The sequence below is a fragment of the Hirundo rustica genome, chromosome 6 (assembly GCF_015227805.2).
Source record: "Hirundo rustica isolate bHirRus1 chromosome 6, bHirRus1.pri.v3, whole genome shotgun sequence".
Taxonomy (NCBI): domain Eukaryota; kingdom Metazoa; phylum Chordata; class Aves; order Passeriformes; family Hirundinidae; genus Hirundo; species Hirundo rustica.
The window spans coordinates 42781848-42804538 of record NC_053455.1 but is presented as its reverse complement, the minus strand read 5'-3'; the positions used below and the strand labels follow the sequence as shown (position 1 = coordinate 42804538).

General features: G+C 35.6%; 1 protein-coding gene across 4 annotated transcripts in view; it reads right to left on the bottom strand.

The window, feature by feature from the left end:
- Positions 1–22691, bottom strand: part of LRRC4C (leucine rich repeat containing 4C) — a 508382-nt gene that overhangs the window by 93031 nt on the left and 392660 nt on the right. For all 4 annotated transcript variants that reach the window (XM_058421147.1, XM_040068321.2, XM_040068324.2 and 1 more), the window contains 2 exons: positions 4045–4130; positions 2673–2802 (listed from right to left, as the gene is read on the bottom strand). The gene's annotated coding sequence lies outside the window, so the exon portion shown is untranslated. The remainder of the gene's footprint in view (positions 1–2672; positions 2803–4044; positions 4131–22691) is intronic.

The following is a 22691-nucleotide window of genomic DNA, read 5'->3' as shown; positions in this document are numbered from 1 at the left end:
AGGTGCATAACCATCAAAATTAGAAGCTGACTGATACTGCCTCATTTATTAATTTTATGGGGTTTTTTTCTGATGTTTACAGTTCTAGTGAGTTGGGGGTTTTGTTTATTTGTTTGTTTTCAGGTAATTTCTACTGGCTCATAGTGGCTTGGAAGAAGTAAAAGATATCTTCCAGGAGAATCTGGGTAAAACCACAGCAGAGGATCTTGGCACACAGATGTGTACATGACTGCTCAATAAATTCATCTCTTCATAATATCATAATAACAGCTATTTCTGGCAAAGATGGAACTGAACGGTGGAGTTTGTTGTTCACATTTGAAGGGAATCACATTCTCAAAACTTCTGTATGTTTATTGCATGTTCCTTGTGCAGTTAGATTAATAGGACAAATTTGGAGTTGTACATTTGTACAAATTTTCATTTTCCATGCTAACCATCCATGAGTGAAAGCAGCTTGCTGTTCAGAGAGACTTTCTAGGATTTCTCCTTACAGAACTGAGTCACATATTGTCAAAGTTTCCATTATGTGGAGACAAAACCAGTTCCCCAGGCTGATCAAGAGGCGTGCCCTTGCTCAAAGAGGTCTAATGGTATCCTGGGCTGTACCAGGCAAAGATTGCCAGCAGGTCGAGAGAGGTGATCCTTCCCCTCTGTTCAGCCCCAGAGAGGTCACACCTGGAGTGCTGTGTCAGATCAGTGCAAGAGAGACATGGACAGACTGGAGAGAGTGCAACAAAGCAGTATGAAGACAACAGACTGGAGAATCTTTCCTATGGGGAAAGGTTGGAAGAACTGAGACTGTCTAGCCTGGAGGAGGCTCGGGGGAATCTTACTAATGTCTACATGTGCATGGAGGGAGGGTGCAAAGAGGATGGGGCCAGTGGTGCCCTGTGACAGAACCAGAGGCAGTGGGCACAGACTGAAACACCAGAGATTCCCTCCCTCTGAATATCATAAAACACGTTTTACTCTGACAGTAAGTACTAGCACAGGTTGCCCAGGGAGGTTGTGGAGTCATCCTCCCTCGGTAATATTCAGAAGCCATCTGGACGTGGTCCCAGGAAATTTGCTCCAGGTGAGTCTGCTTGAGCAGTGGGGATGGACTACATGACCTTAGAAGGTCCCTTCCACCCTCAAGTATTCTATGATTCTGCAATTTAACAGTCCGTAGAAGTATTTACACAAAAGGAAAATAAGAAACCTCATACTTAACTGGTAAAAATATTTTTTTCTAAAGTGCTCTTAGTTTCCCTTATTCACTGTGGGTTTAGGAGAGTTATGTGTTTATGATTCTACTCTGCACTAGCAGAGGGTATCTTTCATTTTATAAAATGAATGATGCTTTGAGGAAAAAAAAATATGAGAAAGAAAAACTACTAACAGAAAAAAGGTAAATATTTCCTAATTTTGCTCCTGGAATTCTGTTACAGTTCTGACTAGGACATATAAATTTCAAGTGTTTTCACTCTGTAACAGTTCTGAGATTACCCAAATCCTATAATTTTCTTATGTCACTAATTTCAGGCTTAGAATTCAAATTGAAGAATTCTTTCCTTTCTAGGTCTGAGCGCCATTGACATTAAATTGTGGTGAATTCACTCCATAGGTAGGAATAACTCCTTTGATATCAATGGACCATCTCTGTATTAATGCAGGTGTGAATAAGAATAGAACATTCTTCATTTCATATCCATGGCCCATTTAATATGTATTTGGTTCTCTAAATCACACAATCATAAAATCATTGAGGTTGGAAAATATCAATAAAGTGAAAAAGAAGGACTATTTCTTTTAAATTGAAATTCTGAGAATGTAAAATTTAAGAATATAGAAAACTAAACTTGGGCAGGAATGAACCATCTGTTTGAAAAAGTATTTTTATAGTGTGACAGATTTTTTCCCTCTGTGAATATTAAATAGCAAAAATATGATACTTTGACACAGAGATTAATGTATCAGACAAGCTAATTTCTTCTCCTGTGGAGTTATTGTGACTGGAAAATAAAATTTCCACATATTGAGAATTAAATCCTAACCACATATGCTTCAAAACTTTAATGAGAGACAACCTAGCAGACATATTTTCCTACCTTGTTTAGCATATGTTTAGCATATGTTTAAAGTAAAATTCTGATACAGGGAAAAGATTTACAATTTAACTTCTGAGCCAAAGAAAAGGTAACATTCAAGATCTCTAAATTTTAATCATAAAAATCATAATGGTTTGCTTCAACCATGCAAAGAAAGTTACAGCTTTCCATAAATTGGGAAGAAAAAGAAATGTTGCACAGAGACGGCAAATTGTCAAAATGGAGAAAGTAAGAAAATTTTGTGGCATAAATAACATTTGCGAAGGAGATAACTTTAATTTTCAAGATCTCTTTTCAGGCACATATGAAATAAATTACTTCAACTAAATATCTTCAGCTTCTACTACGTCTATGTCCAACACTGGGGAATTGTCTTTACATGTGAAAAAAATTTCACTTCATCCCCATTTGTCAATATGAAAAAAAAACCAAACCTGAATTTTCATAGTGATTTTTTTTCTTTAAATTAATAATGGCTCATCCTTTTTTTTTTTTTTTTTTCCCTCCATTCTAGATTTGTCTGAATTCAAATAGATTGAAATACTACAATGCATATTACATAAGGACCTGATTTCTTACCGTTGGTACTTGCGGGACTGCTGCTAATGATGTGGACATCAAAAGTGCTATTGCCAGGAATGAATGGAATTGTATTTCCACAACCTTTGCATGACGGACTACTTGATTCTCTGCACGCCTGCCACTCTACCTGTAAAATGGAAATAACACTTACTGCATGTGTTAAACAGGAAGGACTCACTGTTATTTGGATTAGGGAGAGTAAAGATTTCCAGGAGCCTCAGTGCATGACCTAACCCCATAATCACCACATGATTATGGTGCACTACACCAGGCAAGGCAGATTGGAAAATATAAGGTAGCAAACAGGGTAAAAACTCACGCCTCTAAATAATTATCATTCTTTCCTGCACCCTAGAAGTCAATACCTGATATTAAATACTTTAAGATCCCTGAGTATGTAGTAATATAAATGTACATTGACAGATGTTGATTTAAACTAGATGGATGAGAAGTCAGGGAACAATTTAGGCTCTAGAAATGAACGAAGGCAAGAAGCATTGTGTTTATACTCAGAAATGTTCTGAACTATGGTATAGGTTACTTCAAAAATTACTCTGCAACCTTGATTTCTCTGGATTTTCTCATCAGGTGCTCAGCTCTCCCTTCTATCTCCACATACACATTAAAACTCTGCATCATTTAAAGAGCGGATGAAATACCAAATCATCTTTCAGTATCATCTTAGAGAGATGGGTGAAACATCACAGGACAATTATGAGCCTCTTGAAACTCTTCCGGAATTTACTGGGTAACTGCCAGTCCTGAACAGACCGATAGTCTGTCTAGTCCACTGTAGTGTCATTTTTAAAAAGAATACAAGACTATTCCATGATATATTGTTCCATAACTTTCACTTCACAAAGCAGTATAAGTGGAAAAATAGCCAGTTTTCACTGGATTTGCACTTAGGCCCTGGAAATGTTACAAGTGGAAAAGCTAACTCTGTATTTTGGAGACAATGAGAGGAAACAGGTTAATATGAATAAACATCTTTGTCCCCATCAGGGAAGGACCCTTTAAAAAGTTCTTAAAAAGTCTGTGGTTGAGAAATTTTCTCATCCTTTATTGGCCCCACCTTAGACATCCTAATAAGAAATTGCTGTCAGTCACAAGTGGTGAATGTGATGGAAAGAACAATTATTATTTAAAGTTTATTTTTTAATTTATTTTTTATTTTTTATTAATATAACATTTATTATTTATTGTATTTATTTTATTATTTTTTATTTTATAAATAAACAAGAATTTCTTTTTCCTTTTTCTTTTTTCTTTTTTTTTTTTAATTTAATGATAGTTTATGCTAAGTTTTCCTACAACTCTTTGAACTTCATTCCCAGGTGGAATGGCACAGTACTAAATCAAAACTCACCTTACTGAATCACATCTGATCTTCAAGTTCTAGGGAAGAGTTTCTTGTTAAAGGGATTACTTCTGGTGATGAACAGGATAAAACACCTGTAATGGATGAAACATTGTTTTAAGAAGCTGCACATCATGAATGTAATAATTGTTTGAGTGTGGGGGGAAAAAAAACCAAAACACAAGAGGTGATGCACGGAAGTCTGGATTTTATCCAAAGTTGTACTAAATGCTTTTCGGTTTTTCAGACCTTCTTCTATTTCTCTCTCCTTGCACTTTTGTCCTAACTTAGACTGAGACTGCATTTCCTTCGAACTTTATTTGCTTTACACTCCTTTGTGCATGTAGGTGGAAGTACAAAACATTAAAAAAATATATAATTTAAGAGCTGAGGAGCCCTATTGGCTTCAAAAATCACAGTACTGATAGTTTTTGAACAAGAGGAAGGGCTAATATTAAGAAAATTGGAATAAGAGCTGAAGACCACTTTTCCAAAAGTTCTTCAAAACTTAATGGAAAATACATTTTGTAAAAACAAGGAAGTCAAGGGATCTGACCTTTCACTTAAATTGTTTCAAGTGGACCTTATTTTCAAAAGCAGCACAGAAATATTTGCTAAATCCGGCTCCAGTTAAAATGTGTTCTCCAAAGATGAGCCATCTACCATGAGTCATTACTTTTGGAAAACACATTTAATAACTCCATACATGAAGGCATAGATCTAGAAGCAGGAGTTAACCATCTACAATCCTAAAGCACATACAGTAAAGTTTACTAACATTTCTTTTCTTGAAGAGAAATTTAGAAGAAAATATTAAGTTCAAAGAAAAATTTTAATACCATTTCTCTCAAAATTAAGGTTGCAAAGCTTTTTCAACTTCATATTAAAACCTGTCCCAAGAAATATTATAATTAAAGATGAATTAGTTTGTTTTCCTCTATTTAATGCTCCTACCCTCAGTTTTATTAGGAAAAACAAACAAACAAACAAACAAACAAACAAAAAAACCTATCAATTGTAATTTATTTATATTAAAATAAAAAAATATATAAATGGATATATATGGTTCAAAAGTGATATTTTTTAGAAAATTATTTTCCCTTAACATTTCATCAAGAATCCGTACAGTTTTTGAAAATCACAGAATTGTATGGAAATTGCTGTTTCTTTTCCTACATGACTACTGCAGACATAAGAATTGAAGATTGGTTTGTTTCTGCCTTTTTTAGAGATATATAATCTATGTTCAAAGATGTTTATCATGACAAATGTTAATGTTTAAATGCTTTAATGTTTAAATGTAATTGGCATAGGGGTTTTATGGTCATAAAGATTTAAGGAATAGACATTTATATAAAATAACATTTAAAAAATGTATGACAAATAATTGACAAATTTTAGATATATATTCAAAAATGAACTAGATTTTAGATATTAGAAAGTATATACTTTTAGAGAGATTGATGCAGATTGGTCCTTGAACTTGATAGTTTAGGATTTTCTGCTTGTTTGTAGGCAGAGCAGTATTGGCATTGTTCCCATTAAATTAATGTGTTTAAGATCAGAAATTCTTATTGTTCACACAAGAATTTGCACTGGCTGAAATTCTCCAATTTTAAATTTTCTGAGCAATGTCAGAACATCACAAAACCTGACTTTATTCTACAAACAAAATCTCTAAGAGATATTTTAAAAGGTGCTTAAGCATGTGGATTTGGAAAATTCTGCGATTTACAGATTTTGTCTAAGTGCATTAATCAGCTAACTCCCATATGTTTTCATTTTTAGAAGCCTTCCAGAAAAGAATTTTTTTTTCCTTGCTAATATAACAGAAATCAATAGGTTTTAAATGTTTTAAGGTCCATGCATAACCTTGCAGGGGTAAGGAGTATATCTTACTGGTAGTCAGCACCATCCAGGTCAATTTAATCACACTGATATTGATGACTATCCCATTTTTTGAAAGAGTTAATTTCCATTCCTTATCTCTTTCGAACAGAAGAAAACGAGCAGCTTGTCACTATGATATTAGGTGGGAGGCAGTGCATGGCAAGATATGAGTCAGTCATTAAGCCTGCTGGTCAGTTAAAAAAACCCAAAAAACTCAAAACTCAAACTACGACTTGTTATAATGACTGGGGCAATTCTATGCAGAGAGAATATGCATTAGGCAATTTATTCACAGATGGGAATTTATTTCCAGAATATGCTAATACTGAGACAGGGAAAACATTTGAGATACCTCTTCTGTAGGTTGCTGAAGAAAATTCCAAGTACCTGTACCTTAGACATTCCTACTTTAGCAAACTTATTGATGTTTTCTCTGGGCTAGTTCTGTGTTATACCCATGCCCCTCCTTGGGATTTGATTCTCTAAGTTATTTAAGCGGGATATTTATAGGGCAACCATGCTGATGAAGACCTTGTATGCTAGGCTCTAGAATGACAAGAATTTCTGCTTTGGTTAAATGAGAACAAGTATATAAATATATCTCAGCCCTTTGTCACAAAAGTGTGTGGGAGAGGCACATTAGGCAAGGTGCTAGAAGTGAGGGAAGCTCTAACTACTTGCAGCTATGACACATTATTTTTCATTGCATGGCGTGTCACTCAGACTGTCATAATGCACAGCAGAGAGCATGCACATTATCAGCGCTGAACAGCATCCAGAGGGGCTGCAGAAGCCCAGGTCATTTGGGGGAAATACTCTGTAACAATCCAGGCACAAGTTTGCTGCTCCTTGCGAAACGGATCCGGCAACACAAGCGAGGGGACCATCAACTGATTAGTAACAACCAACAAAAATAATCCATTACCAATGGAGACACACCTAAAAGGGCTTCCTGAGGTCAGAATTCTGTATGCAAAGTAGTCACTAAATATTTTCCAACAAGATATATCAGTCTTGGAGAAAGCTATATGAATAATGAATAGGTCAAATGCTCAAAAAGTTTCATGGGTACGAGTTTCAGCGCAGTGCTTTGCACTGAGGAAAAAAAGGTTAATCAAGAGTAAGTAGAATCTGCAGAGTCAGAGGAAGCACAAATAGAAAAACCTAAATTCACCCAAGAAAAATGAAAATAAATAAGTCAGCAAAGTAAGGAAATCAGATATAAGCATCAGTTTCAAACATATAGACGCAAAACAAATGAGTCAATTAGACATGGCGGTCTGAATTCCTTGAATATGAAATTATCAAGTTATAGATATTAAAAAAAATCAAACACAGTTTTATGTATTTGAAAATTAGCGCTCTTTTTTTTTTTTCCCCCCCCCCCAGAAAAAAAATTGCTTCTTTGAGTATTTGCAGACAATGAAATCACAATGGGCAAATTTATTTTCCAGGCCCATCTTTAAAATGGTTGCAGTATTGAGATAACTTCTTCAACTTTTCCGCTTTCTTCGTTTTTCTTTCCCCATATAGAGCAGTACTCACTGCTTAGGGATTTTGGTTTTGCTTGACTTTAAAGTCGGGCTTTGGCAGAAATTCAGAGAATCCTCAAACAGGCTTATCAGATCAGAAAGCATTAACTTAGTACCATCACAACCAGCCCTATGGCAGCTGGTATCAGCACTTCCACACCTTATCTATGCTCCATTCATGATATTTCTTCTAAAATACATTTGATAATATGACAGAAGTCATGCAGCAATCTCCCTTTTTAGACCATGAATTTGAGCAGTAATGACTGAGCATTTCCTCAGAAACTAGTAAGAGGAGGTAACTATCATGCTTCTCTATCAAGACTATCAATTGGTTAGTAACATTATAATATTTATCTATCTATAAAACCCTGTAAACTTATTACCTTTCAATTAACAAAACACCCGTACATTAAGTTGTATTGATGCAGGTCTTTTCATTGCACTGTGTCTACAATCTGTGTATAGGAATCATCTTACAGACCCACAAAACATACCAGCCTTGTAATTTCTGGTAGCTGATTTGCAGTAGTACCGCACAGAACGTTCACATCAAGAGCAAGAACTGGGATTTGCGTTCAATTTCTTTCAAAATTTTAGTACGCAAAAGACAATAATGCCACTATCATTTTTTAATCATTATTCAAAAGACACTGATGTCAAAGGACCTGAATAAAACTTTCTAACTTGATCAGGAATTTAATGGTCTAAGCAGTACAAAGCATGTTCCTCATTGTGTGACCATTCCCTAACTCACTGAACAATTTGAGACCAACAGTAAGCAAGCAATTTAGAATAACATGGCTGAGGGCAAAGGTGATATGGGAAGGTCAAGATGACTATAAAAGTGAAAACTAGAAAGGATTTATGTATTCATATCTTCATTAAAAAGTCAATTTCTTTCAATAAGCATTGCACCATGTATAATTAATTTTTCATAAGATTCGGAATTGTTATCTGATGACTTCTAGCAAAGTTTGTTATAAAAACCACCTCATCTTTCCACTTTTAATGGAAAAAACAAGCAAGTTAAAGACAAATAAAAGAGAGAAGAAATATACTGTTGCTGTATGTGATTCTCTTTCTAGAACCTTCTTGGTTTGGGATTTTGTTTTTTGGGGGGTTTCTTTTGTTTGTTATTATTTAAATAATATTTTCAAGGGACAAATTAAATTACAGTCATCGTTTTGAGAGGGAAAGAGTCATCCAGTCTATTGTCCTCAAAATATATCTGATTAGAGCAAGTGTCTCAAGGCACATCCAGCAGAGACATACAACACCTACAAGAGCTCACAATCTCTATGGCATATCTTACTGCTTTTTAACCACCCTAGAGTTTTAGGGGTTTTTTCCCCCTATTATTAATATGAAAAGTGGTAGCTACAGTGAGAGAGGATTTGCTTAGGAATGCTGCCCATGCTGTCCTGAGAGCTGAATTCATCATTGCAATGCTGGTAATCGATGTCTATTGAATAGGAACATACGACATGATTTACAGGAATAAATAGCACCTGCTATGGTAATCTATGCACTAGAAATGTTTCACAAAGAACAAAATATTATACTTTTAAACCTAGAATGAAAATATTAAAAAGGCAACCTTAAAACCAGAAGAGCGGGATCAAGGAATCAAGAATGAAGCGAGAACATCTGTATCTCCATTACTTCAACAAGTTTATTAGCTAAAGAAGTGATGATCTTTATGCAAAATTGTCAACAGGGCGTTGTGGGACATCTGGTTTGATTCTCTGAGTTTTACTTATATCCTGCCATTCCACGTGATACTCTGGTGTCCTGGACATATTCACTATTGAAAATCAAGTTAGAAGGAATTATCCAACATAAAAACGTTCATCACAAATCCCAGTCTTCCAAATATACAAAATATAACTGGTATACAATGTATAACTTTTACACAAATGTGTCAGAAGCAGCTGTGTTTTCGTTTCAAAACACACTGGATAATTCCAGATGAAACTGGTCTACTTTAGCCTACATAAATTTATACTATTATATATGGCAAATGTTTCTGAATTATTAGAAGTCAGACTAAGAAGACATTCCATGAAAGATAAAATGCAGCAAATCTTAAAATCTTGATTAGAAAGTATACAAAGATTTCTATAATACACTGATATGTAACCTTAAAGTAAGACATTTAATCACAATAACATTATATACAATACAAGATTTAGTCATAGATAATTTTAAGATATGAATATGCTAAGAAAGATATTTACCGAGATTATAAAAAGATCCTGCTGTTGAATGATACTTGAAAAAACTTAAATGGGAGGCCAAATGTTTACCAAGGATTTATTCTCAGATATTTCTCATGATTACCAACCAGTTCCTACTGGACCTGCTCAAGCAAGTTGTCCTAGGTTACAATGTAAGATGTGCCCAAAGTATGTATTCTATCACCATCTACATGAGCTGTTGAAACTAGGTTGGGCAGTGTTTCCCTTGCCCCCTTCCTCCAGACTATCTTCTGTTAATGGCCCATTAATCCCCTGCTGCATGACTCATAGGTAACTCCCTCCAGGAGCTATCTCTGTTTAATAGGCCATCAAGGACCCATTGCAAGACTGATACAATGATATCAGCCCATTGTGAGATGCCCCGCCCAGGGGGAGGAGCCAAGCATTCCCACCTGGATATAATCTGGGATTTGGGACAGCACAGGCAGCCTTACCCACTGGATTCCCAGAGGACAAGAGCTACCAGACCTTTCTGCGGGATCACTGCTTCGACAAGACCACCTCACCTGGACTGCTACCACCACGGTGTCCTGGTTGTATTCTGACTCTGTCAGGGATCTTTTGTACCATTGCATGTGTTTTATTTTATTTTACCTTTTTTTTCTCTCCTATTGTTTTTTCTGACTTGGAGTCTCTCGCTGGTTTTGCCTTCAAGCCAGCACACAAGTATACACAATGACTGCCAGAATTACCTTAATAAGAAAAGCTGAATTGCAGGGCCAGAAGTTGGACTTCAAAAACCCTTGTGGTTCCTTTCCAACTCAGAATATTCTGTGATTATATATTATTTATTCACCTATATAAAATGGTTGCCAGCTATTCTTGTTTTACACATACATACATATATGCGTATACATACACTTACTTTGTCTGCCCCATTCAAGCAGAGAAAAAGAAAAAAATTGTGTGCAAATATAGCTGTAGAGAAAATATCTTGGGGGTGTTAGTAAAATTTAACAGGTATCATATGAGGATAGAGAAAACTAAATTATCAGAAGACATGAAAAATCAACTAGGAATCAGTATATAAATTGAGGTATTTCCTGACAACTGTCATTCTTATGCCAAAGTTCAGATAACCTATGGAGATGTCTCACTCTAACAGTCCTTCTCTGCTGCCTGCCAGCACTATCAAAGTGCCAAGGCCTCTGAAACAAAACCAACTGATTAAAAAACTAGAGCAAAAGGAGACCAAATTGTTTCCTTATTATGTCATTACCTGTTCACAACAACTGTGTATTGCAAAGGAGATTTATGTAATGCTGTATCATCAAGGAACTTACTCCATACGGGTTTCAATAAAGGTGAGACTGATGCAGAATGCACTTCTGTCTTTGGATACCCTTCTTCCATGTATATATGGCAGGACCACAGACTTGTAAAGACTGTCTGGGAGACTGCAGAGAGATATTTTGACCTATGTCTACTGGGTTGCACATGAATTATACTAAAAATTATACTAAATAGGTTATTTAAAGAGTTGTGATGCATTGTCAACAACTCTTAAAATATCTGTTAGTAATCATAAAAAAAAAAAAAAAGAAGTCTTAAATAAAGCAAGAATGATTTCTAATTTTTATTCCCCAAAAATAAAAAATTAAAACTGTAAAAGACAATCCTGTACCTCCTCCAGAACACAGCTGGTAGGAGAAAATAAGCAAGACTAACTTGCAAGCTTATTATCACAAATCATTCTTGGCACCTCTATGAGTTGAAGCAAAAATGTAGCTTAATTTACAGCAACAGAAGAAAATTGGAAGAGTGGGGCGGGGGAAAAAACTTACTAGCTTTAATATGAAACTGCAACTTTCTCCAAACTGCACAGTAACCTTGATTGTGATTCTAGTTCCAAAATGTTCAAATTACCTAACAGAAATAAACAAACTTGTATGTTCCCTATTCCAGGTAAATTCAGCAATACATGAGTCAGCTCTCGATTTTCTGCTTGCCCTCAATAACCACTCTAACAATATTCAAATCTGTTGCTATGTAATGTCACTTCACAGGAAAAAGTGTTGCACACAGACTTTTCCAAACATTTGTATTTGTATGACCTTAAATTACAAAGCACATATTTTATGACTGCATTTTTCAGACTTATTTTAAATCCTGACACATGCGAATCTATTCATCCTTGAATAATTCTCAAGTTACTAGAAAAGTACAAGACAAAATGAAAACACTCTAAGGTCACTAGAATTTGCCAAAAACAGCCACCTTGCCACTAGAATTGGAGTAAAACCTCTGATTTCACACATCTACTTCTTGGATGCACCATGCTTTAATGGTCTGTATGAAGTAAGTACCAGGGGGAAAAATCAATTAATTTCCCTTAGCAAAAAATTCAGACTATTTAGCTCAGAGTGATTTTGTGATATTGTTGCACTTACTTCTCATGGACTGGCTCCCACATAACCATAAACAGTTTGTCTGCCTCTTGAAAGTCATTGTCATTATTTTAATGTTAATTAAATTAAATTTATTTCATTAATTATTTCAGTTAAATTAATTTATTTCATTATAGTTTCTGTTTGAGGAAAACAACTCATTCCTGCAATCTATGGGAAAATCACTGCTGTTTTGTACTCTGAAAGTCTGAAGAGAGGCTGTAAATAGCAAAAATATATTATGAATATTTTCAAGTGAGAGCAGTAGTACAAACCAATCTGTTAGCCATTTCAAAACTATGAAGAAGTTATTACTTTGAATACCAATACAAAAGAAACACTGAAATTTAGAAATAAAGTAATTTTATGAGTGTAGTGGTTTTATGTTCACTAAATTCTGGTCTTAGTACTCACTCTTTTTCTGTGGGAGAGAGACTAGGAGAAAAACAAAGCAGGCTCAACCTTAAAATTAACAAATAGTTTATTAACATACACTAAAAGAATAGAAAAAAAAAGAAAGTTGGAAAAAAACTAAAACAGAATGAAACTTCAAAAACACTCTTCCCTCCCCTCACAAACTGTTCCGTTTCCTACAAAACAACATAAGGAGACAAAACTTGTAATTTTCAGTCAGTTTCACTATCTGACAATAGTCTTTCATCAATTCTTTAGGGGAAGAGTCTCTCTTAGAGTCATGGATCCCCCTGACAGCTTAGAACAGTTCTCTTGTGGGTTTTAAACTGTCACAAAAACAACCGCCCGGAGAAACCTGCCTTTGTGACCCTCCCAGGAGCAGTTTCCCAAGCTGCTTATGGGTCATGGATCTTAGACTTTAGTGTACTGGGGTATCACCTTTTAAAAGAGGAATAACTCCAAAGCAAAGGATTCTTCACCTCAAGGTACAGAGATAACTTCTCACTTCTTCACTGGGGCAGGGGGCTTCTCATCTTTATCTCTGTTCAAGCATCTTATAGGATTGATATTACTCAGTCCATCACAAATCCACACACAAATCTAAACAATCGTCTCCCCAAATGCATATCTTTCCAATGATTTAAAGGAATGATCTAAATGTAGAGTTAATTTTCATGGCTCAAGTAAGAATAGAACAGCCAACTCTTCAACCCTCTGTCTCACTCTACTGACTTCATGCTGGTTTTTTTCTTTATGTTCACTCTGTCCTTTCTTACCCTCTCAGAGAAGGGCTAAGCTCTGGAAGCTTCATGTTGCCAGGAAAGGGTTAAACCTGCCCAGAGTATCTCCTCTCTCTCTGTAGCTCTTGGTGTTAGATGTTCAAGGCCGAGCTGGTGAGGAAGGAAGAACTCACAGAAACATCAGAGATTGGAGCACTCAGGCAGTCTGGAATCGTAAAAACCCAGGCAAGATCATAAATGCCTTCTCAGCCCACCCCTCAGTGTAAATCGGGGTGGCCTTAGCCTAAATGGTGCCCATAGCTCTTATCAGGGCCCAGCAGAGATCTCTCCCTGCTCCAGAGAAGTCTGAAGAAAGTAGCTGTTGTAAAGCAGCAACCTCTCCTTCCCCCCTTTCACCCGGGAGCCGATGGAATCCGGCCAGGCTTCAGGTCAGTTCCCCCCAAAAGTGGGGAGCTGCAGGTCCAGCTCGATGTTACCTGTCTCTCTCTGGCCAAAGGAAAGAAGGAAAAGGACCCACCTACAGGAAATCAAGGGCTTTTATATGGTACTTCCCAAAGTCGTAGCCAAAAGTTTTCAGTGGTCAGAACAGATGCCAATATTCCAACTAACCGTCTGATAGGTCCCTGTCTCTTCCAAAGCAATTCCCAGGTCCTGACCCGGAGAATTATTCTACATTCTTCTATAACTAAAAAACTAAACTGTACTAACCCATGACAATGAGGTTTGAGCATAAAAATAAATTTTACCTTGAATCTAGAAGCCATCTATCACATTTTATATTTAGAAAATTAGTTCTTTGAAGCAGGTAATGATTTTACTGCTCTACTTTCTCTCACAAGGTAGCCAGTTATCCTTTTTGATAAGCACTCTACATTTTTCAGGAAGAATTAAGTAATAGTTATTTTACTATCTTATGGTCAAATATTTCAGTGTCTATATTAGAATGAGATTTCCAATAACATGGAAAAACAGGTTACATCACAAACACATATCCTACAGAAACCATATCCTATATTATCCAACATATTCTGCCCATATTCAGCATGGATTGCCACTGTTTGCAACAACTTTTCATGTGCTGAAAACTTTTATTGTTCTCCAAATTCCATAACTCATTCTTTTCTTTCCAATGTCACTTGTTTCAGGTCTCTCTGAAATGCCAGCTTTTTAGACCTTCTTTCTCCTCATTGCCAAGATATGTAATAGCTCCTTTTAGAAGCTGAATTTCAAATTTCTTTAAAACCCTCAGAAATCCAAAGCAAAAAATCTACATACAAGATCAAACAATGTGTCTTTTGTTCTGAAATTATTTTTTCAAGATTGGTGTTAATAGAAAGAAAATGAGAGAAAATTTTGTTTTATTTTGACACCAGTATACTTTTTCTTTTTGATTTTGAATTTAAAAGGATTAGCTGGAAGATCATAACACATGCATGCACTCATAATTTTTGTCTTTCAAAATGAAGAAGTTTTACTCAAACTCAAAGGTTAAAATACCTTTAAATAATCTCAAATTTCTAATTATTAGCAAATACACAATCTGCCCTTAGGAAATAACTTGTTCATAAAAAATTGTTTTGCCAAGATTGCCACGTACACATTTAAAAACTATTTGTGAAAATATCAATTAGGTTATAAGTGTTTTGTCCATTTCGTCAAGTATTTCTGGGTTATTTTCTACACCATATTCTGCATTGCTTTGTGAGATTCAGTGTTAAGTAACTCCCAAATCATTCCAGTAACATAGCTATTATTTTGTTATGCAGATGGTTCTGTCTGTATTTAACATTATGATTTTCATCTAGTATTTGTTTGGTTTCCATTCGTTTTTCCCATCTGAATCTTCTGTATTAAACACAGTACCATGTCTCCGAAGGATGAAAGAGCACATACCAACAATTTAATCACCCTTCCTTAAATTCACATCTGAACAATACATTCCAGATACCCACATTTCTAGATATTTGTAATTTAGATCAGCAATTTAGGACAGAGAGAGAGAAAAAAAAAATAAATATTATAGCAAAAAATGAAGATGGGAAAATGTCACTGTATGTGACTCAGAGTGATGATTTTCAACTGTTCGTTCTACATTTGAAATGAGACAAAGTTGATGCATGACAGGGTACAAGAAACCATTGCATGCAGTGATATCTCTGTCATTCCCACAAAAATGCCTGTGTGGGCTGTAATAGGACAGAAAAACTACCCTCTGAAAATATCTTTAAGTATATTGCTGGGTTTAATAAGAGCATTAGTGCTGAGTATCATCCTACAGTGCTTTTTCAGCACTTACAATGCATGACTTTTTAAATCTTAGAATGAAGACCACATACTCTCTGTAACTGAATTTTAATGAATAAAAAGTCTGTGGAGAGAAAATGAAAAGTAAAAATACTCAACTCATCACATCATCACTGATCATAAAACTCGAAAACCTGAGTTTTGTAATGTAGGCCATACTATCTGAATAGGCATAAATAGAAAACTTATATGTCATGTTCAATTGCCTTCACACTGACTTTCTGATATTATAAAGAGAGAAGCCACATCTCTGCTTATGCAAGATTGAACTGTAATCTGTTTTCCATTTTGTAGATTCCTTTTAAGAACGAGTTAATGAAAATGAGTGTATTCTTGTAAACTTAATCATTCTAGGCTGTTCTGGGAAGTTACAAAAAGATTCTGACATGCATACTCACTGAGTGCTTGACATGAGAAGGAAGCAAGGACTAATTCCAAAAAAAAGCACGGAGGAAAAGAATTCTGAATATCTTATGTTCTATGCAATTCTCAAACCCACTACATTTTAAACAGTAACTTTTGGTACCTACAATCCTAACCAATGAATTAATTGCAAAATTATTGAGTTCATCTCAATGAATTTTTTGAATTATATTTCCAACCAGTAGTTAAAACTTCATAAATGGCAACTCATAAATCAAAGGTCAATCAGGGTCTTGGGGGCTGTGGTATTCAAAAATACCCCACAAGTTTGCAACCAAGGCTTGCACTTGGAAACCCTTCAGTGTCCTACTAAATCCCAGATTTCTTGAACTGCTCAAATGAATAATTTTTCCTTGTTCAGGTTCAGTCCCTTCTCCCATTGATGGACTTTCAACTGCAAATAAATTCTTTAAGGATTTCTCTTTCTTCAGTAAATACAGTAATGTTAACATGGCAGAGTCTTTTAAACTAAGAAGGAAAGTTTTTCTTCTGCTATTAGAAACCTTATTCTAAGTTTTACATTCTCTTGCATTTTACATACAATTAAATAAATTCACTGCAGAGTTTTAATACTGTGTGAGTCATACCTAATTGCAAATCTTTTGGAAGATCTAGTCCAAACACAACGAGATATTTATGTTCATAGCAGCTCTGTTTCATATTGAGAAAGATTTTTAGGGAAAATATTCTCATTAGCCGCATTTCCACACCAACGCCCCCCACAAAACACCAATAAACTGACCCACCCTCTGCAAAAAAACATGCCAAACTGAAAAAACTCCAAACAAAAAAAACCAACAAACCAAAAAAACAAACCAAACAATACTTAGGAGGATAATTAATAATCTCAGTGAAAAGCACTTAGATTCTGAAGTTCCAAAAAAGTTTGTGTGATAATTAGCTAATTCTCTAGTTTTAGGATGTCTGCTTTTTCTTTAATTTGAACACCAGAGTAATGAAGACAACTCTCTGCCATGTGCTGAAGACAGCTGCATGCTGAACACAGTTTGTATTTCAGTAACCACACAATACTCCTACTATCAAAGATCCTAATTCATAGGGATATGTAAAATACAATATACAGTTGTGTAGAGACCTATCAGAAGGCCTTAGCAACCACTTACAAACCACTTAACTTTAACTTGAGTCTATGGCTCTTGTGTGAATCTTTGCACAGTGACTACTTCATCTGCTAGGACAAAGCAGACCTCCTATATGTAAAGTTAATAGCAAGCTATAGGTAGGATAATTCCTATGTCTGAGTGATGTGTACATCAACCAACTAATTATAGTCTAATACTTAGTGACCACACCTAGAACATCTCATTAGGCAAGGGATGTTTATGTCTTTCAGAATCACCTCTCTGAAGCTCCACATCAGTCAGGTCCTAATCACTGAACTTTCAGGACATTTTTCTGATCTTGCCTGTACTTTGTCATTTATCAGTATTATTGTGTTTCAGCTTGGCTGCAGTGTGAAAAGAAGAACCATGAATAAACACCAACTAAATCTTGCTACAGAACCATTATCTCCACACAGCCTGCAACATTTCAACAACTAAGTCAGAAAGCCAAATTTACCATCTTAACCTGCAGTAATTTCACTCTTCGATCCCTTGAAAACTACCTATAAATAGACAAAATAAGTAGTGATAAGCTTGAGGGGCAGAAAAATCAAGTAAGTTGTTAATAAAATTTTATTATTTTAAATTAATCTATTCATTGGGTAACTTGAGGCATTTTTATTTTCTTCTTTAATTAAGAAATATTATATTCCATATAATGAGCAGAATAATTTTTAAAGCAGTACTGCTTACGAAAATAATAAACTGAAATTAGATTGTTTTAAGAGATTGAGGCACTTTCACTATGAAATTGCTGAAATATTCCAGAAGATCTAAATACTGAATTGATAAATCCAGTTGCCTTCATGAACAGTTTCTTTAGTGAATTATACTGGCATGCTTTCTATTTTACTAATTAGCTGATGGATAGCAGGAAAACTAGCAAATAGCAGTGGAAGAGATTCAAGAAATTTCTATATTTACAAAGGCAAAAAAAAAAAGGCATCAAATTCTGGCAAACCCTGTAATGAAGGATAGCATCAAGAAAAATTCAAAGTGAAAGATTTTTTTTTATATTCAATGCTCAAAGAAAAAATAAGTCAGGATTAGAACTCAATTTGTGTTGCTGCATCGGCATGCATAAGAGTGAGCATTACTCATTCAGCATTAAAGTACAGATGGACAGACCATCATGAAGCGATTTTGTTAAACTTCATGAAATCTATCTCAGCAACCATTAATAATAACTACTAGGCATATTTACTTGGGATCACCAGGTCACAAAGGGCATGATAAACATGGTGACACGTTCCTGGCACGACTGAGAAATGAGTTTTGGCCTGGCTGAGGTCTCCCATATGTGTCGTGTAAGCCCAGCTAATGAGGCAGGACAATCATTAAACTTGGGTGAATTAATATGACATGAATAGGAGAATCCACAGATGCAGTGACAGAGATGAAAGTAGGTCACATTCTCACAATTTAAATAGAAACAGTCTAGACAGCATTAGCATGAGCCTCGTAAGACTTGCACTGAAACCCTCAGCACAAATCTGTAACATCTATTATGGCTGACAATAAATATAAGAATAAAACAACAAAGAAAAAAATCACATATACATAAGATGAGAAAAAAAAAGAAAAACTGCTTCAGTTTCAGCTGTCATTCAGCATTCCCAATAAATAGGATTATATAAAAGCAATATAACAATTATTTTGAGGTAATTTCCCTTCAAATGCTGGTGAGTGTAACAAAAAATATACATCTCCCTGTTATTTTACCAGAGTATTGAAAAGGCTTGTTTTCTCTAAAGCTCTTGGCAGAACACACAATTTAGAAAATGAAAAAGGCCTCGAATAACCCACCAAAAAAGGTGCTGTATAAAGGAGTAAGAGCTCCTTGTTCCTTCTTTTCCTTCACCTTTACTCTTTGCTTATTTTAAGAGGATAAAATGGCAATGTGGAGTGGACACATGAAGCAGCAATGAATGCCTAACATGACAAAATGAGACAGGAAAAAATGTTCTCTGTTTAAATAAATGCAAGGATAATGCTTACACAAAAATAACAACTGTTTATGATTCAACATTTGTATAATATGTGTTCTGAGCACTTCCCAGGTAAAGCTTCTATTCAAAATTTTTTGTACCACAGAAACTTTTTCTGTATTGTGCACACCCCCCCTACCATGAAATGGAGTGATACAATAGCCAACTAATTTTCAAAGTCATGGATATTTCATAATGTGTTGTAACGAGAGGATATTTTTGCAGTAATAAATGGGTTATCTTTTTAGTGCCGGCTTGATCTGTGTCCCAGAAGTAGAAGTACTTACTAATAAAAAATGCTTTTCAAACTGCAGTATCTTCTATGAGAAAAGGTGTTAAGCTTTGTTGTATGGTCATGTTCCATTTTGGATAGTTATATTCCACCAAAAAACCTGTACTAGGCTACCCTATTTTTTTTTTTTTTTTCTCACTCTAACATTCTTTATGAGAAAAATAAGATAGAATGTAATGGTTAATAGTCACATTTTTTAGCATTTGCCCTTGATTTTTACATGTTCAAGAAACATAAGTCTGTGTACCTTATCTGTACTAGGTAAATACAGAAGTACCACAGGACTCAAACCTTGAGTATATAAGCAAAAGAATATATTGGAATCATACACCATTGAGTAATTTCATCTAAATCCACACATATTTCAAATATGTTTTAAGCAAACCCACATTTTATATATATGAAATAGTATTCATTTACCCACCAATTAAATTCTACAGTTGTTTCAAGCATAGAAATTAGACTTTTTTTCCTGTCATCCCCAAACAAACAACTATGCTTTTTTCAAGGAGATAGAAGCCCCTTTGTAACACAGTTAAGAAAACCAGAATTATTCTAAAATGGCAAAGGGAAATATTTCCGTCTAGAAACAAGGTAAATATTTCTACTTTAAAGTTTGTGTTTTTCCTTTGAACTACCATTAAAAAGGTAACAGTAATAATAGATATTGCCTGGTTTTTTTGTTTGTTTTTTTTCCCAGTGTCCATATTGTTTCTTATTAGAAATCTATTCAGTGTGTTTATCTAAGTACATGTATATATACCAGCTTTTCATTACTGCTTTTAGCTATCCTTTCAAGACACATGCACAATTTTGGTTTTGACAACTGCAAGGGTTGAAGCAGCAAGACTCAAAGGTGAAAAAAAAACAAATGCTGCCATAAATCTTGTGTCTTGAAGATCTCAAGATGCAACACAGAAATAAGTGATGCCTTCAAACTCTCCTTGGGCTCAGGAGAGCCCAAATTACTTGGAGAGTTCTGAGGAGTAGACTGACTTTATTATACACATCAATATCAAATGTTACGCAAGTTGAAGGGCATCTGTCTTGGGCTTATCTTTATATGATTCTTAGCCATGGGTTTAAACCAAGATTCTCCCAGGGAGATTAAACAGCTTAACAGCCAGATGCTGCAGAGCAGTAGTTGGCATACGTAGAGCTGATAAAGTTACTGACTCTGAAGTGAACAGAAGAAACTGCAAATGTTCCCAATACTTAAAATCAAAACAGCAGAATGTATAGGTAAAAACTTTTAGCTGAGTAGTGTGTGGATTAAAGCAGAAATAAATACCAACTGGTGCATGGACATTTAGACTATATGGGTTATTTTGATATCCAGCTGTTCCACTTCCAATTATTCCAAGTTACACCAGAGTAGACAGGAAAGTAGGCTTCTGCATTTAGGAAGAGTTGTTACTTCCAGTTGCTAAAGTCCTGAGAGCTCTCTAGATGGGCCAATAACAAAGCTTTCTGAAAATTTTACTGAGAAGTATTCTAAGTATACAGGAAGTTGAATCGTCTAGTCTCATAGACTGCCTTGATTCAAGCAGCACCATAAGGATGACCCAGATTGTTACTGGTGTCAATATATTTTTTAAAAATTATAACAGTTAATGTAAAATACTCTATTTTTATGAATTCTAATTAATATTCTATTCTAATGAATAATAATATGTCAGAAAGAAGGATCCTCCCATATTTCCATGGTCAGTGGCTGTACAACATGAACAGAAAAATTGTTTCTCAGACACTGCTACATTAACTTTGCAGATAACATAAAACTATGTTGATTTTCTGTTGGAGTCCAGGGCATTCCTTTGGTTGCCCTGGAGGGTCAGGGACCTGGGCAGGGGGGTCTGGGACCCCAGCCCAGAGCTCAGAGAGACACTGGCTTTGATTTCAGTCCATGGGAAAAACTTCCTACACTGAGAGAAGGTTTACAGGCCACAAGAATGTGAAAAAATAGTAGTTTAGCTTATCACAGGGTGAGAAAATAGTAATTTTAGGTTCCTAGCATTGAAGTGAATGGGGACAAGATGGAGAATCTGAGGCGTTGTCTCCTTCTCCTTCTCCTTCTCCTTCTCCTTCTCCTTCTCCTTCTCCTTCTCCTTCTCCTTCTCCTTCTCCTTCTCCTTCTCCTTCTCCTTCTCCTTCTCCTTCTCCTTCTCCTTCCCTCACTCCATTGCTGCATTGACGTGGCACAAAGTAGTTAGTGAGGATTGGGTCAAAGTAAAGATGACCTTTTTAGTAATAGTGATAGACATTGGTAAGAAATAGTAAACAAGAAATACATAGCAATTAGTATAAAAGATAAGGACAGCCCAGCTCGGGGGGAGACGTGAGGAATCCATGCAGCTGCGAACATCTTGTCGGACTCCGAGAAAATTGTAAAATAAGAAACAATAAACGAAGTATGCAACCTTGAAAAATCTAAACCTGAGAACTCCGTCTCTTCCTTCGGCTTAGCTCAGAGCTGTGCAGGGGAGAAAAAGACCCTGAAACCACCTGAATGTCGGGGAAAGCCCCCGACAATTTTCATTGCAAAGTAACTTTCTGGATGCATCTTTGCTATGGATAAGTGACATGAATAATGTCTTGATTTCCTCATCAAAATACTTCATTTTGTACTCAACAGTGCAGCCTGAAAAAATAGATCCTTCCTAATTTTCAGGAGGAGAAAAATTCAGCAAAACAAGGACAGCCATATTTTCAAAATTTCAAAAGTCCTCATTTGAAAAACCTCACCTGTGGTATTCGATAAATACTGCTGATTATTCTCGGTTCAGCAGTGCAGAATTTAATTAAAAACAAATCCAGAAAAAATTATTCCTGGAATACTCCCAACGCCTTTAACAAAATTTCAGGGAGCTGAAAGCTCCTTGCAGAAAAAGACCTAGAAGTTATTCTTTTTTTTTTTTTTTGAAGTCACCTGCAGCAAACAGGACAGCACTCATTTTTCCCCTCAGAATCACACCACCATGAATAACTTTTTCCCAAGCAAGTTACAGTAGGGACTGGCAGGCCAACAATTATGGTTTCATAGGTGAGGATATAGTATATGCACTGCTGTAGTGACAAAACTATAGAAAACCCTCTAATATTAAGCCAGTGGGAGGAAACACTCCGTCCATCTCAGCCAGAAGACAGCAGTTTTTACTGTCTATATGAAATAAATTAGCATGTTTCTCTTACCTCTCAAGGAAAAGATGCCAATGTCATAGGCAACACCAAATTTAGAGCACAGGCCAACATTTTTTGCAGCAAGACAGAGACTGTGACGCCCATAGAGGAAAAGGTTATG